Here is a 15,439-nt window from a genome sequence, read left to right on the forward strand (position 1 = left end):
CATTTGATGACAAACTATGTGGATATGTTAGCCATGATTTGATATTTGATTAATTTGATGCCTTGACATGAGTCAACTCTGACCAACTATTTGTGGACTTGGTGCTTGGCTAGTTGACTTGGTTAGGAATGTGTGATAGTTTCCTGGTGTGTCGTTAATTTTGAGTATTGGTTTGCAACTGTCAGTAATGTTTTATGACTCATATACATGCACATTAAGGAGGACGAAGGCATTTTTTCTATTTAGGTGGCCTTCAGATGAAATTAGATACATTTGTTCCCTTCTTTTCTTACCCATGTTGTTGCTTGTGCCCTTTATTCGGTGACTAGCCATATTACAACCCCGTGAAACCCCATTGGTTACTAGTCCCAAGCCTAGCTTGGGGGAGCTAATAGTAGTGAGGTGAGGGAGTTGTAGTGTGCTACATTTTGAGCACAAAGTGAGTATTGAAAAAAGGAGTTTTTATTCTCTTGTTTGTTGTTTGAAAAAAGAAAATAAATTCTAATGAAGAGTGTAAGAGATAAGAAGAATAAAATAAGTGAAGGTTTCCAAAAGAAAAAAAAAATATTGAGCAAAAAGAGAAAATTTCATTACTCTCAGAAAAATTCAAAGCATTGTTTCACTCAAGTGTTGTAATTTATTATCTTTATGAGTGATTGGTTATAATTGTGAAAGAAGGGCAAGAAAGTATAGTGTGGTTTGTTTATTGTTTCATCATGTGTTGAGTGGGAGAATTATGGTCATCACTTGTGGTTGTTCATGGGTTTTGATAGGATTTATGCTCCCCAAAGCCAAGGCTTTAAGCTCACATTTTACCCAAATCTACCACACCCTTACCTAAGCCTATCATTACAAGCTTTGAAGACCTTCCGACCTTTGTGCATAGAGTCATATTAATATGAAAGTAGTTGTTTATCGATGCAAGTTATAACATGACACATTTCGAGTCGACTACTAGGTTGAGTGCATGTTCTTTTAGACACACGAGTGTTGTGAGTTTGGGAGGGAATTGTTCACATATATGTTGGGAGGAGAGCAAACGGGTACATCTTTTACCCACCACATAAATGAGTGACGAGTGTGTGAGCACTAGTCTTGAATTCCATTGTGCACTTGTGGTTCGCTTTGCGTGACGATTGTTAGGGAGGATTTGTGGTTGGATAGATTTGGTTGGTTGACATTGATGCATGCTCGTTGAATTTTGCGTTGAATTGTATCCATCGCTTTGAAATATGTTTGGGGTGAGGTTGATTCTTGTATTCATCGATGATTTCTTTGCTTAGGGACAAGAAAAGATCTAGCTTGGGGGAGTTTGATATGTGTGTTTTATATAGAGTTTTACCCCCGTCCCTTAGTACTTTTATGCATCAAATGAGCTCTTAGGAGCCGTTTTAAGTACTAATCTGTGTTATTGAGTGTGCCTTGAATTTCAGGATTACTTAGTAAGAAATTAGCCTTTTTAGGCTCGTTTCATGGTGATATGGGCCACCACACGATCCCAAGGAAGTTCGGGACGACTATCGTCGACTTTCGAGAGCCTTAGATGCTTATGGTTGAGCCCCGGAAGTTAGACTCGGTGTTATGGGCGAAGAATGATGCTTTTTGCAAATCGCCCCTTGAGCGGAGGGTGTAATAAGAAGACCGGGCGAAGAAAAAGAATTATGGAACCTTCAACGTGCGCCCGATCGGGCGAGGTTCGCCCGATCCGGATCGGGCGGTCATTCTAGGAGTTGTCCAAGGCATTTCGCAACCGCCCGATCGGGCGGAATTTTGCCCGATCGTCCTGCTTATCGAGCAGAATGCCCGATTGGGCGGCCATCTGCCCGATCGGGCGACGCCAACCTGATGCGCTTTTTCACGTGTTTATTTCCGGTTTTTGGGTTGTATTTTGGGAAAACTATAAATACTAGCCCCTTTTATTTTTAGTGGTATCTTATATTCTAGTTTTCAACACTTAGTTTTATTCTCTCAATTTGTTGCAAACACTTAGTTTTAATTTCAATCAATGCTTTAATTTTTCGTTCATCATTTCGTTCTTCATTTAGGTATTGATTTCTACTTTGTTTTATTATTTGCTTTTGATCATGTTTTCAATAATATTAATTGCTTTTTTTATTGTTAATATGAGTGAGTAGTTTAATTTCTAGGGTTTAGGGGATCCATGAATGCATGATTTGGATTAATTGTGGACTTGATTATTGATTAATTGATTGTGATTTCTATAGCTTATTAAAATTGCTCGTCAATTCTGTTCGGCCGGACTATGTTGATTGAGTTTGATTAACCTTAGATTATGCGCAGAGGTATAAATCTGATGTTTTTGGTCTGTGGCTATTAGATAGGAATTGTTTCTAGTACATAGCGAGAGCCTGCTAGTTATATTTTCCTAAGGAATTCATAAGATTCGAGAGATGCATGTTTTCCTAGTTATGATTGTTGATTAATTGTTATTGTCCGTCGTCCAATCCCGATCTGCATTTGTGGTGAACTGTTTCCCTAGATTCCCTTAATATTGATATTTTCCAATTTGATTATTGCCTTAGTTTTAGTTTACAAACCAAACCTATTCCCTTGTTACCAATAGTCTAGACTTGTTGATTAGTAGTAGAAAGAACATTGTTTCCCTATGGATACGATCCCTACTTCCATTGCTATATTCTTAGTTGTTGAACGTTAGTTTATCTTTGATAGGAGTGCGATTTAGCCTTACACATCCTTGTAAAAATAAGACCCAAAAACCATCAGGACCTGAAGCTTTTATACCAAGAATATAAAATAAAGCCTTCTTCACTTCAGCAGCAGTGTAAGGGGCATTAAGGATGGCTCTGTGAGTATCAGTAACAAGTGGACCTGCTTGTACAACATGTCTAAGAACAGGTCTTCTATTAGGCTGAGTAGTACCCAAAAGAGCAGTGTAATAATTTAAGAAGGCTTGGGATATGTGTGCAGAGTTATCACTCCATACTCCATTCCCATCATGTATAATATAAACCTGGTTCTAAATATTCCTGGCCTTGATGCTCTGATGAAAAAGAGAGGTATTTTCATCACCATCTTTAAGCCATGCTACTTTAGCCTTCTGTTTCAAGAAATCCAGGTATGCTTGATGCTTAATTTTATATTCAGTCACTGCAAGCAATTCTAAATCAGCAAGGTTCTGATCAACATGATGCAGATGCATAGCATTCTGAGCAGCTACCATGTCATAGTATGCTTGAAGATTAGCAGCTTGAATGTTAGTAAAGCCAGATGTATTCAACTCTTTGAGAGCCATTTTCACTTTTTTCAACTTGTTAACAACACAGAACATCCTGTTACCCCTCACCCGTCCATTCCATTGCTCCTGAATAGTGGCCATGAATTGAGAAGAAGTTTTCCACATTGTAAAGTATTTGAATGGTTTTTTCCCTCTTGTATCCTTGGATAAACAGTCAGCAGACCGGGTGAGTGATCAAAACACCCCTCGTTCATAAAACATACTTCAGCAGAATTGTAATCCCCTTGCCATTTAGGATTAGCCATAATCCTATCAATTTTTGAGAACACTCTTGTAGTACCTTGTTTCTTATTATTCCAAGTGTAAAAGTTTCTAACACTTTTAATATCCTTCATTCTACAATGATGCATACATTCACAAATGTCCACCATCTATGTGCTCCTGACAAGAGATCCAATCCTCTCTTCCACATTCATGACACAATTGAAATCTCCACAAAAAACCAAGCATTCTGTATGTTAAGAGCTTTCAAACCCCTTCACAACTTTTCCCTTTTATTACTCTCATCAAAAGCATAGATGAACGTACAGAAGAAATCAGGCAAGCCACTCATTAGATTAATAAAACAATGAATGAATTGACTTGAGACAACCTGAATACTAACTGAAAAACTTCCAGGATTCCAAGCAACAACTATTCTACCCCCCTCATGATAACTAGCATTACTAGTAAAGCACCAGTTTGAAAACACCCTTTGATAAAGCTTCCCTAGGTAACTTTACCTTATTCTCTAGGAGGCCAACTAACCCCACATTGTGAAGAAAATGCCTTATAGTATCCTGTTTTTGAGCTAAGTTGATGCCCCTAACATTCCATGTTAGGATTCTATCCATAAGATTTGGAAGAGTTCCCTCTTCCAGAGTTGACATCCTCAATATTATCTCCCATGTCCATCTCGGCAGTGCTATAGGCACTATGATCATCATCATTCAACATCTGAAAATGATTGGTAACTGGTGTTGGCATTAGACAGGTAGGTCGGGCGCTAATTGGTCTGAGTGTTCTTTGAAATCCCTCCTGATCCACCTCTGGTTTAGCTACTACTACTGGTGGGCTGTTGTTTTATCTTCACCCAAACCTTCCTGGTCTTACCATGTTTACAATCAGCAGTTAAATGGCCAACTAGTTTACAGTTCTCACAAATAGTTGGTCTCCATTCATAAGAGATGGGAACCTGAATCAACTCATTGTGTTCATTCATAAAAGAAACTTGGTCAGGCAGCTTCTGAGTGATAGGCATATCAACCAAAACCCTAGAAAACTGAAGCTTATCCCTACTAACAGTGGCAGCATTCCTTTTGATGGGCTTTCCTAATTGGCTCACTATTTTGAACAGAGATTTTTCACCCCAGTACTTGAAATTAAGTCTCAACTGGATCCAAATAGGAACTAACTTGATCACCTCCTTCTCCATATCCATGACTACACTCCATGGCTTCACTACCATTGGCTTACTGTCAAAGAAAAAGTGCCCAGAGGTAACCTTATCTCTCATATCCGTGGTTAAGAATCTAACCAAATAGATCCCCTTCTTCACTAACACTACCTTGTCAACATTAAATTTCTTCCAGATTCTCCTAATGGACCCTTCCATCACATCTATTGGAGGAGTAGCTCCTACAATATAGCAAATAATAGAAGAATTCCAGAAATTCACCTCTTCCTGTATATCATCAATCTCAATCTGAACAGGGCTAACAGAATTATATACATCATTCAATTTTATTGAATCAAGTGATCGAGTTTCATCATCAGTACTACCAGCATGCTCATTCACTACTTCATCAAATTGCTGTAAAATTGGGACAGAAATCATACCAATATCAACGTTGGATTGGGCTTTGTACACCATGTTAGCTGATTGATGAATCGATTGCATCCATTCATTGAATGAGTGTCGCATCTCCAAATGCACTTGTAAGTGTTTCAACCAAGATTTAGGTGTAAGTATTTCATTCTCCATCGTCAAATCCAAAGCTTCGACCCCCTAAACTTAGTCAACCGATCGAGTTTTGAGTGCCTGAGAATCAGATGAATGTCCACAGGGCTTCTTATTTGCATTGCCATGCTTACTGCCTTGCGATTTATTTCCAGATTTCCTTTCCATGGCGACGGTGCACGATAAGCTATCATGCACCGAAGGGAAACTTGGGGAGAAAGGCAAGGTTTCTCTCTCTATGTCAAGAACAACCTTAAATAATGATCCTTCTCATTATATATACGAAGTATTCTTTAAGATCTTATTAGCTTGTTCATGCACATCTTAACATATGTACATGTTAGTTAGATAAGCCTCATTTTTTTATTATCAACAAAACACTACCTAACTCAACACAGGCAAACTTGGTAGGTTACTTTAGTTACTTAGAACTTGTTTTTTTTTTTTAAAGGTTGTTAGTTAGGCCCTGTTCTTTAGAGCTGAACTAAACTGAACTGAGCTGAATATTACTAAATTGAAATAAATAATAAATACTCCCTCCGTCCCAGATTAGTTGTTACACTTTCCTTTTTCGTCCATCCCAGATTAGTTGTTACACTTCTAAATTAGGAATGATCCAACAATTATTATATTATCTCTCACTTCCCACTAAATTTTTTTTGTCCCCACACCCTCTCTTATGTGAGGTTATGATACATATAAATAAATATAAATCATGCGGAAAAATCATAAATGCCAGGATTCCAAATTAATTGCCACATAACAATTAGCATAATTAGGATGCATACTCTTTGTAGCGTGCCCTCCCTTGCTGCGCCAGAACCGAACAAGAACAAGTCTTTAGGACTCCAAGTGTCGTCCCTCCGTAGAAAGTCCACAGCACGTCGGGATCCGCCTTAAGATTGACCAACTAGAATCGCCCTTAAGGTACTAAAATATTCGGCTATTGTGGGCAAGTGTATGACTGAATTTTTTGCTCAAATTCTTACCTTTAAAACTTCAAACTCGTTCTAAATTATGAGCCTTGATTTCATATTTATAGGCCATGGAATAAGTAATCGAATTCTACTAGGATAGGAATTAATTAAATTAGAATCCTAGTAGAACTCTTATTTAATTAATTTATCTTTTAGGATTAGGAATTTAATCATTAAACGAATCCTATACGCTTTAGGTTCCGTATGTGAACACAAACATACACGCACGCACAGCAGCCCACGAGGGGCGCCATGCACGCGCGCGCACAGCCCGAGCAACGCAGCCCACTTGCCACGAAGCCCACAAGCTGCCACAGCCTTGGGCGCGCGCTGGGCCTACCTTGCGGTGGGCCTGGCGCAGCCTTGGGCTCGCGTGTTGTGGCGCGTGTTTCCCTTGCTGGACGTGGGCCTGGATTCGTGTTGGGCCTTCGTCTAGCAAGCTCGTCCGATGCTAATTCGTACGACGCGCTTCCGATTAATTTCCCGATTTCGGAATTCATTTCCGATACGAATAATATTTAACATTTCCGATTCCAGAATTAATTTCCGTCTCGAACAAATATTTAATATTTCCGTTTCCGGAATTATTTTCCGATTCCGATAATATTTCCGATTCTGACAATATTTCCGTTTCCAGCAATATTTCCGATTCCGACAATATTTCCATTTCCGATAATATTTTCCGATACGTACCATGTTTTCGTTTCCGGCAACATCTACGACTTGGATAATATTTATATTTCCGATACGATCCATATTTCCGTTTCCGGCAATATCATCTTTTCCGGAGTATTCATTTCTTTGCTTTTGACGATCTCAGCTCCCACTGAAACCAAGATCCGTCGATTCCGAATATTGATTAGATAGAGTATTTAATGCCATTAAATACTTGATCTGTTTACGTACTATTTGTCTCTGACCCTACGGGTTCAGTCAAGAGTAAGCTGTGGATTAATATCATTAATTCCACTTGAACGGAAGCGGCCTCTAGCTAGGCATACAGTTCACTTGATCTCACTGAATTATTAACTTGTATAATTAATACTGAACCGCATTTATTAGACTTATCATTAAATGCATACTTGGACCAAGGGCATTATTTCCTTCAGTCTCCCACTTGTCCTTAGGGACAAGTGTGCATTTCCTAATTCCTTTGTCACTCGATGCTTGCTCTTGAACATAAGGTAAGAGTTGTCATCCTTATTATGTCCAGAGGTGTTTCTCGGTTTCAGAGTTCAACTGATCAAATAAACAGATAATCATAGCCTATGATTCACCTGAGCACGACCATGCATTTTACAGTTTCTAGCTCTCCGAGTGGCCTTGTACAACTTTCAGCATCTCATCCCGATTTATGGGAGGACAATCCCAATGTTGCGATCTTGAGATTAGACTTCGTTTGATAGGTGATTACCTGAGTGTTGCCTTTATAGCCTCCTTTTACGGTGCGACGGTTGACAACGTCAAAGTAAGCAGTTCTCAAACAAGTAGTCTCAAATCACTCAGGTATTGAGGATTAGTGTCTAATAATTTTAATGAAATTTACTTATGACAGATTTTCATCTCTTACAGTAAAGTTTCATAGGTCTGTCCGATACTAGTCTTCCCAAATTAAGTATCTATGCAAATGATTACGACATTGCCATGTCCACATAGTTCAAGAAACAAAACTACTAGTCATCTTGCATTCTAGTCGTCTAACGTTTTCTATGCGTCCATCTTTATAGAAAACTCCAACCAGGGACCATTTTCAACTTTTGACATTCAAGTTCACTTGATAGACATTTCTTAGTCACAGGACTGGTCCTAACAGTCTCTCTTGAATATATCGTCAAATTGAAGGGACTCATCATTTAATACTAAACCAAGATTAAATGGAATATGAAAATACATTTCATATATGATAAATGTTCAACCCTAATGTTTTACAACCATGGGCCTCAAACCCATCTTTAAAACAATTCATGGAATTCAAAGTTATGCTTGATTTCTAGTGCTACAATGTGAGTGTTGCTTCTCACTTGTTGCATAGGTTTAGTTATCATGCTTTGCCAATCTTAATATCCTTCTCATCGAATGTTCTTCGAGATAGGATGATAAGATATTTTGAGTTTGTTTATTATGTGATCTAGTCTTTCTTACTTCGATAGTGGTTCTACGCATTTTGCAATGAAGAACCATCAAGTCAGCAGACGTCTTTCTTGCTTCAAGAGTGGTTCTACGCATTTTGCAATGAAGAACCATCAAGCCAGCAGACAGGTGATCTACCCAAGTTCAGTGAAGAACTCTTAACTTAAACAACTCTGTTTTATGCTTCTTAGGCAATGAGTACTTTTACTTCAACTGTATAGGTTGCTAGTGATGCTTTGTTTGGATTTACCTATCCAAGCAGTTCATAGATATGCGGAAGGCTTTCCAGCTGTATCTTAGAACATAGAAATTAGTATTTAATTTCCTACGCAACAACTCATGGTCTCCAATCCATGTTGCCATTTCAAAACACGACGCTTTGTAGCTCGTCCTTGCCAATGGTTAACTCCAAAGGAATCTTGCTTGATCCGTTGCCAGTGTTTATGCGTGTAGCATCAATATTTAGCATATCTTTATTTCCTTGAATCAAGAACTACTCTTATGTACCTTTTTAAGTACCATAAGTTTTTCTTCATCTCAATCTAGTTGATCTTTACATAGATCAATAGAGATTGGTATATGTTCGTCATGCCTAAAGTCATACGATACTTTTTTGGCGATCCTCATATTATATTATACATGATAAATTCTTTTGCAGAATAATTCCCAATTGAATTCTATTCATGTAACTTTAGCTCATTCAATTTCAGTAGATACTGAATCCAGCTAAATTCTTTGACATATATAATATAGGTTTAAGAATCTCACTTGGATCCTTTGATGTTTAACTTAGTAAATTCTTATACATAGTTCAAACATTCTTTACTTAGATTTATTCACATGGGTCGAATATCTCCAATGGAGTCGTTCGTGTTTGATTTAGTAAATGCCATTACTTAATCTAAAACAGTATCATAAGATCTTTGTAAATAGATCTTAATACCCAGTATGCACTAAGTTTCGCCATGGTCCATCATTGATGAATAATTTCAAATCTAAGCCATTAGCATTTGAATGTTATTTCACAATAGAGAGATATGTGTGTGATACACATAGGACTAATTAAATTTTACGTACTCCCACTAAACTTCTTATATATCTATAAGAATCATGTACATTTTATGAAACTAAAATACTTATTAGCTTCACTAAAATACAGTTCTAAGTCCCAATGGCTTGCTTAAATCTGTACTTAGATTTCATAAGCTAGCTTTCCTTTTCAAGTATTTATTTGGATCGACAAATCCTATGACATACCATGTACATAGTTTCTTCCAACATTTGATTGAGGAATACGTTTTATCATCCAATTGCCATATGTACCAATATGCAATCGTTGCTTGAATTATAGACTTGAGCATTACGATTATGCATGAGGTTTCAACACAATCCATGCCGTGAATTTGCTTGTAACCTTTAGCAACTAATCTAGCTTTGTGTGTGAACATAATTCCATGTTTTGATGGTTTTTATCCTTAAAACCAATTCACAACCAATAGGTGTAAATCTATTCTTGCAAATTAACAAATTTCTATTTTGTCATCAAAACATTGATTATGTTTTATGGCCTTTAACCATTTAAAACATTGAGTCTATATATGGCCTCTAACCATTTTAGGGAATCTAGGTTTCGTCATAGCTTTCTTACGAGTCACAAACTCATTAATCTATATGATAATAGTTTGACTGCAAGTTGTAGGTTTCTTCACTATCTAATAGAAGAATCGCATAGCTTCAGTGACCTGAACTCCATGTTTCTTCATATCTAATAGAAGAATCTCATAGTTTCAGTGACTTGAACTCTATGCCTACTTGGGTATAGAACATCAAACAATAGAATATCAATAGCCACTTGAAAGTCCTTTGAATATCCCGTTCTCCTTGAAGCACTTGTAAAGTCTTCTAAGAGATGTCTATTCTTTAAAGCCACTTCTAAAGTCCTTAAAGAATAGGTGTTTGGATTTTTTGAAGAACTTCGAAAAGCCTCTGGAATGTCCGTTTATGTTTGTTGTTCGCCTCGAAGACTTTCGAGGTCTATTTTCTACCACTTGTCATTTTGGAAACGAATCTCCTAAAGGACATTATTTCGAGCAAACAAACATTATGTTCTAAAAAATTCGTGGTAGAAACAATACCCTTGTGTCTCATTTGAATAAATCACAATGAAACATATATCTATACTTGGGCCTTCGTTTGTCGAATAACAAACGCTAAGCTCCCACTGAGTTTAGCAACTCTTTAGATATATATTATTGAAAAGATATTCTGAAATTACTTTTCAATAACTTTGACGAATTTGGTTTAGTTTGGTGGTAGTTTGAGCATTTTGTTTTAGAAATTATAGGAAAAGTCTTTATGATCCATCATTGATCGAATCAAGTACTAATTGACTTCGATCGTTCCAACTTAGATATGCCATATCTTGTGGAGCTAGATTGTGAACTTTACTACACACAATCATTGATGATCATTCTTGACTTAAGTAATCATCAACATGATCTAACCTAGATCTTTATGATTTCTTGCCAAGTGGGATTTATACTTCTGAATCTTTGAACTAGCCAAACAGATTCAAACTTATATCACTTTGAGTAAATAAACCTATATTCACTCAATTGTGTGAAATAATAAAGTCATAAAACCTTTCTTTAACTTTGAACTCTATTGTCTAGGCGTTCTAACAATAGTTCATATCTTTTGTTACTTTCAACAAGTAAGACTAGCTTGTCTTAAATTTATCTAGAAATCAATCAACTTTCAAAAGTCCATCAAAATAGAGCTTTCGAATGTTAACTTGTTGACATGGTCTAAGCAACAATGCCAAAGATTAGCGGAACTCAAATCAAGGGGTTGATTTGAACCTAGTAAAGTCTTTATTTGTTAAAGAGTTGTTTGTTTTAATCAAGCATATTGACTCAACCCGTAAATGACCATATCATTCAAATAAACTAACAAACATTGTTTTTGTCTTTCTTAAATGTGATTTTTTATGTGTTTGAAAACATAAATTTAGGTATGCTGATTATGGAACAAAATAGCCATTAAGTTCCAGCCTTTGAAAGGACTTAAAACAAACTAGATGACCCTACAACTAATGTAGCATTGCCATGCTTCATTTCCCATTGTAGGCCATTAATGTAGCCCAACTTCCATTATTTGAGTTATTACCGAAGTAAGAACCTCAAACGGTATATGTTACCAAGGAAGTTTGATTGCTAGGTCACTTCTCTTTAAACATATACTTATAGGTAGAAACAGAATCGTAAATTCCTTTCATTTGTTCCTTGTTTTCCTATTTCTTGTACCCTTTCTTATAGTCTTAAGAATTGAATTCTTTAGTGTTGACTTTTATACTTTGTTAGACATGTCCAATGTTACTCCTTCAAAGTTCTTACCATTTTATTTATGTTGAATATTTTACTTCAACTAGATGATCTTACCAGAAGCTTCTAAAGTTCTCTAAGCATCGATCTATTCGAATGTCTAGGGACTAGACTCATTCGAGAATTAAATGGACAAAGTTATTAGGTTGTTAACCATTGGTAAAGATGAGCGTCTAAACTCAATGCTATATGATCTCAAAACTACATTGTATTTTGAATTCACAAGCACCAATCGGTTTGCCATTCGACTTTGATACTCGAAAACAACCATAAAAGTCGCTAAAAGAAACGTACATTTTAGATTGCTCATTTTCTCTCATTTCCGTGAATCGTTCTTGGATTCACTACCAATCGAGGAAATTTACTATTGCTTTTCTAAAAGGATTTATTGCAGTGCAAGATATTTAATCATAAACAATAATTAAAACATACATTGAAGCATGCAAAGTCTAAATATTTATCATGAGTAATAACTTGAAAATTAAAGCAATCATGCAATTTAAACAAGTTATTGGCATTTTATTCGAATTTATTGTTCCGGCAGGTGTTGAATAAAATGATTCCAATATCCTTAAATCATTGAAGAATTAAGCACATTATGTATTTAGACTCAATTCTAAAATATTTTAGGTAAGCAAAGCCTTTGCTAATAGTCTAGAAATTACTCTTGGTTGATAGGTACGTCTAAGAACTTATTAGGTAAACCTATCTCATTTGCCACGACATAAAAGGACTCCTTACTTATATCGTTGAGTTTCACCAAAAGTAACATGTACTCACAATTATTTGTGTACCTTACCCCTTTAGAATCAATAAGTAACACCTCGCTATGGCGGAAAACTATTACTAAGATTGATGTAAAGGTTATCCAAGTAAGTTTATTTTGGCATGGCACCTTTTAACTCAATTTTAAAGTTTGGAACTTAAGGCTCTTACGATGTTGGTTAGATTTTAAGTGAACTAAAATCCTTAATCATGCAACATAATCAAGCCATAATCTCATGCATAATTAAGACATATTTAAAGCAATAAATAACTTAAAACATGCATAAGATATAAATGTGATTTAGTATGGCCCGACTTCATCTTGAAGCATCAACTTCAAATTCCGTCTTAAAAATGGATTGGAAACTCCGTCTTGAATTTCACCATAGGAGGCGCCATTTTCTTCAAATAAGATAAGCTATAATTAAACTAATTACAACTATTTGATGGTACGCAGACCATATTTAAAAGCAATAAAATTTGGTACTTTAGACCAATATTACATTCAAATTAATGGTACGCATACCATATTTTCTATCCTATTTGGGCCATACTAGTCACTTTTCAATAACCTGCAAAACAGTACATATACAATGTATACCATTCACCCATTCATTATCATGAATGGCCCACATAGCTGGTTAGTAGAACATGTTATGCATCACATAAATATTTGCAGCAATTAATCAAGGGAACCAATAATCTACAAATTATTCAATCCTTATTAATTCTAATCGAGTTGTTTTAACCTTAAAGGAATGTATACCTAATCAAGAGTTTATGACTAAAATGCTCCCATTTAAACCAATAAATTCACATGCTTTACTAATTTAAAACATAAAAATGTATTTCCTAGTCTAACCGGAAACATACAAATTTAATTAAAATTTAAAGCTCATATAAATTTATAATTGAATCCATTTAATTTATTTTCAGTTGAATTAAATGAATTTAAATTAATTCAAGGTTTTAATTTTAGTAAAATAATTATTATAAATAAAATTTATAATAATTAGATTATTCAAAATTAAATTCCTAGAAAACAATTTAAATTACGAATTTTAAAATTAATTAAAATCGTTTCAGTACTGAAAATTTAAAATTAAAATCAAAACGCATCAATCGTAACAAGACGAGGCACTTGGGCTTGCGCCCAAGCCCCGTCGAGTGCACGAGGCAGCAGCGCCCCTCGACTGATCGTACGACATCACACGAGCAGGCCACACGCAACGCAGCAAGCCCAGGCCACGCTGCGCGCAGCCTGCCTCACTCGACGCGTTTGGGTGCTTCGCTGGGCGCGGAAGCGCGCTCTGTGGCGCAGCACGCTCGCTGCCCACACGCGACTGCTCGCCTGGCTCACGCCAATGCCTATCGCCCACGCTGCACACAACACTCGACACAAGGGCAGCGTGCTGCCTTGTGCTCGTGTGCCATGGCCCTTGCTCGCTGCATTGTACCGCATGGGCGACGAGCTCCCTTGCTCGTCATCGCATGCCCGCACTTTACAACACCCCTTAAGGGTAACACGTAACGTCCATTGCTTTGTGTGTGCAAGTTTTATGAGCGAATTTCATAAAAATTAAAACTTTTATTTCAAAATTAATGACAAATTAATAAATCATATTAATTTCATAATTTTAGGGCGAAAAATCGAAAATTTATTAATCAATTAATTTCCGATTATCATGGATTCAAATCTAGGTCTTAAAAATTTAAAATTTATCATAAATTAACAATTTTTATGGTGGTTTGTAATCATGGATACCTAATTAAATCGTTAATTAATTTTGAAAATCAAATCAATTCTAAATTATTCGAATTTCAACAAATTAATTACAATTACAAATTAGGTTGTATAATTAACAATCTTAGGCATTCAAATTTGTTAAACATATACAGTAGGTCAATAAAAAATTCAAGATTTAACAACAAGAATCGCAAATATTCAATTTAACATCTTAAAATTACAAACTTTTGCGTTCGAAAAACTAAAACCTCCGAAAAGTCATAGTTAGGATTCGAATTTGGGAATTCTGGGTCCGACCGAAAAGCAGTATTTTTGTCAAAATTTTAGAATGCCTTTACATGCAGATTTGACACAAAAATCACTCGATTTCGTTGAGTAACGAAGAAACTGCCGAAAAACTGCGTACATATAATTAAATAAACGCAATTTGCAATGAATTAACAATTACGAAAATTAATCACCCTTTTAATTCTTTGCAAATTTGTAAAATTTAACCATGTTAAGCAATTATTATGGAATTAATTAGAAGCTCGTGATACCACTGTGAGGTTATGATACATATAAATAAATATAAATCATGCGGAAAAACCATAAATGCCAGGATTCCAAATTAATTGCCACATAACAATTAGCATAATTAGGATGCATACTCTTTGTAGCGTGCCCTCCCTTGCTGCGCCCGAGCCTAACAAGAACAAGTCTTTAGGACTCCAAGTGTCGTCCCTCCGTAGAAAGTCCACAGCACGTCGGGATCCGCCTTAAGATTGACCAACTAGAATCGCCCTTAAGGTACTAAAATATTCGGCTATTGTGGGCAAGTGTATGACTGAATTTTTTGCTCAAATTCTTACCTTTAAAACTTCAAACTCGTTCTAAATTATGAGCCTTGATTTCATATTTATAGGCCATGGAATAAGTAATCGAATCCTACTAGGATGCGAATTAATTAAATTAGAATCCTAGTAGAACTCTTATTTAATTAATTTATCTTTTAGGATTAGGAATTTAATCATTAAACGAATCCTATACGCTTAAGGTTTTGTATGTGAACACAAACACACACGCACGCACAACAGCCCACGAGGGGCGCCATGCGCGCGCGCGCTCATCCCGAGCAACGCAGCCCACTTGCCACGAAGCCCACAAGCTGCCGCAGCCTTGGGCGCGCGCTGGGCCTGCCTTGCGGTGGGCCTGGCGCAGCCTTGGGCTGGCGTGTTGTGG

This window comes from Spinacia oleracea, chromosome 4 (assembly GCF_020520425.1).
Source record: "Spinacia oleracea cultivar Varoflay chromosome 4, BTI_SOV_V1, whole genome shotgun sequence".
Classification (NCBI taxonomy): Eukaryota; Viridiplantae; Streptophyta; class Magnoliopsida; order Caryophyllales; family Amaranthaceae; genus Spinacia; species Spinacia oleracea.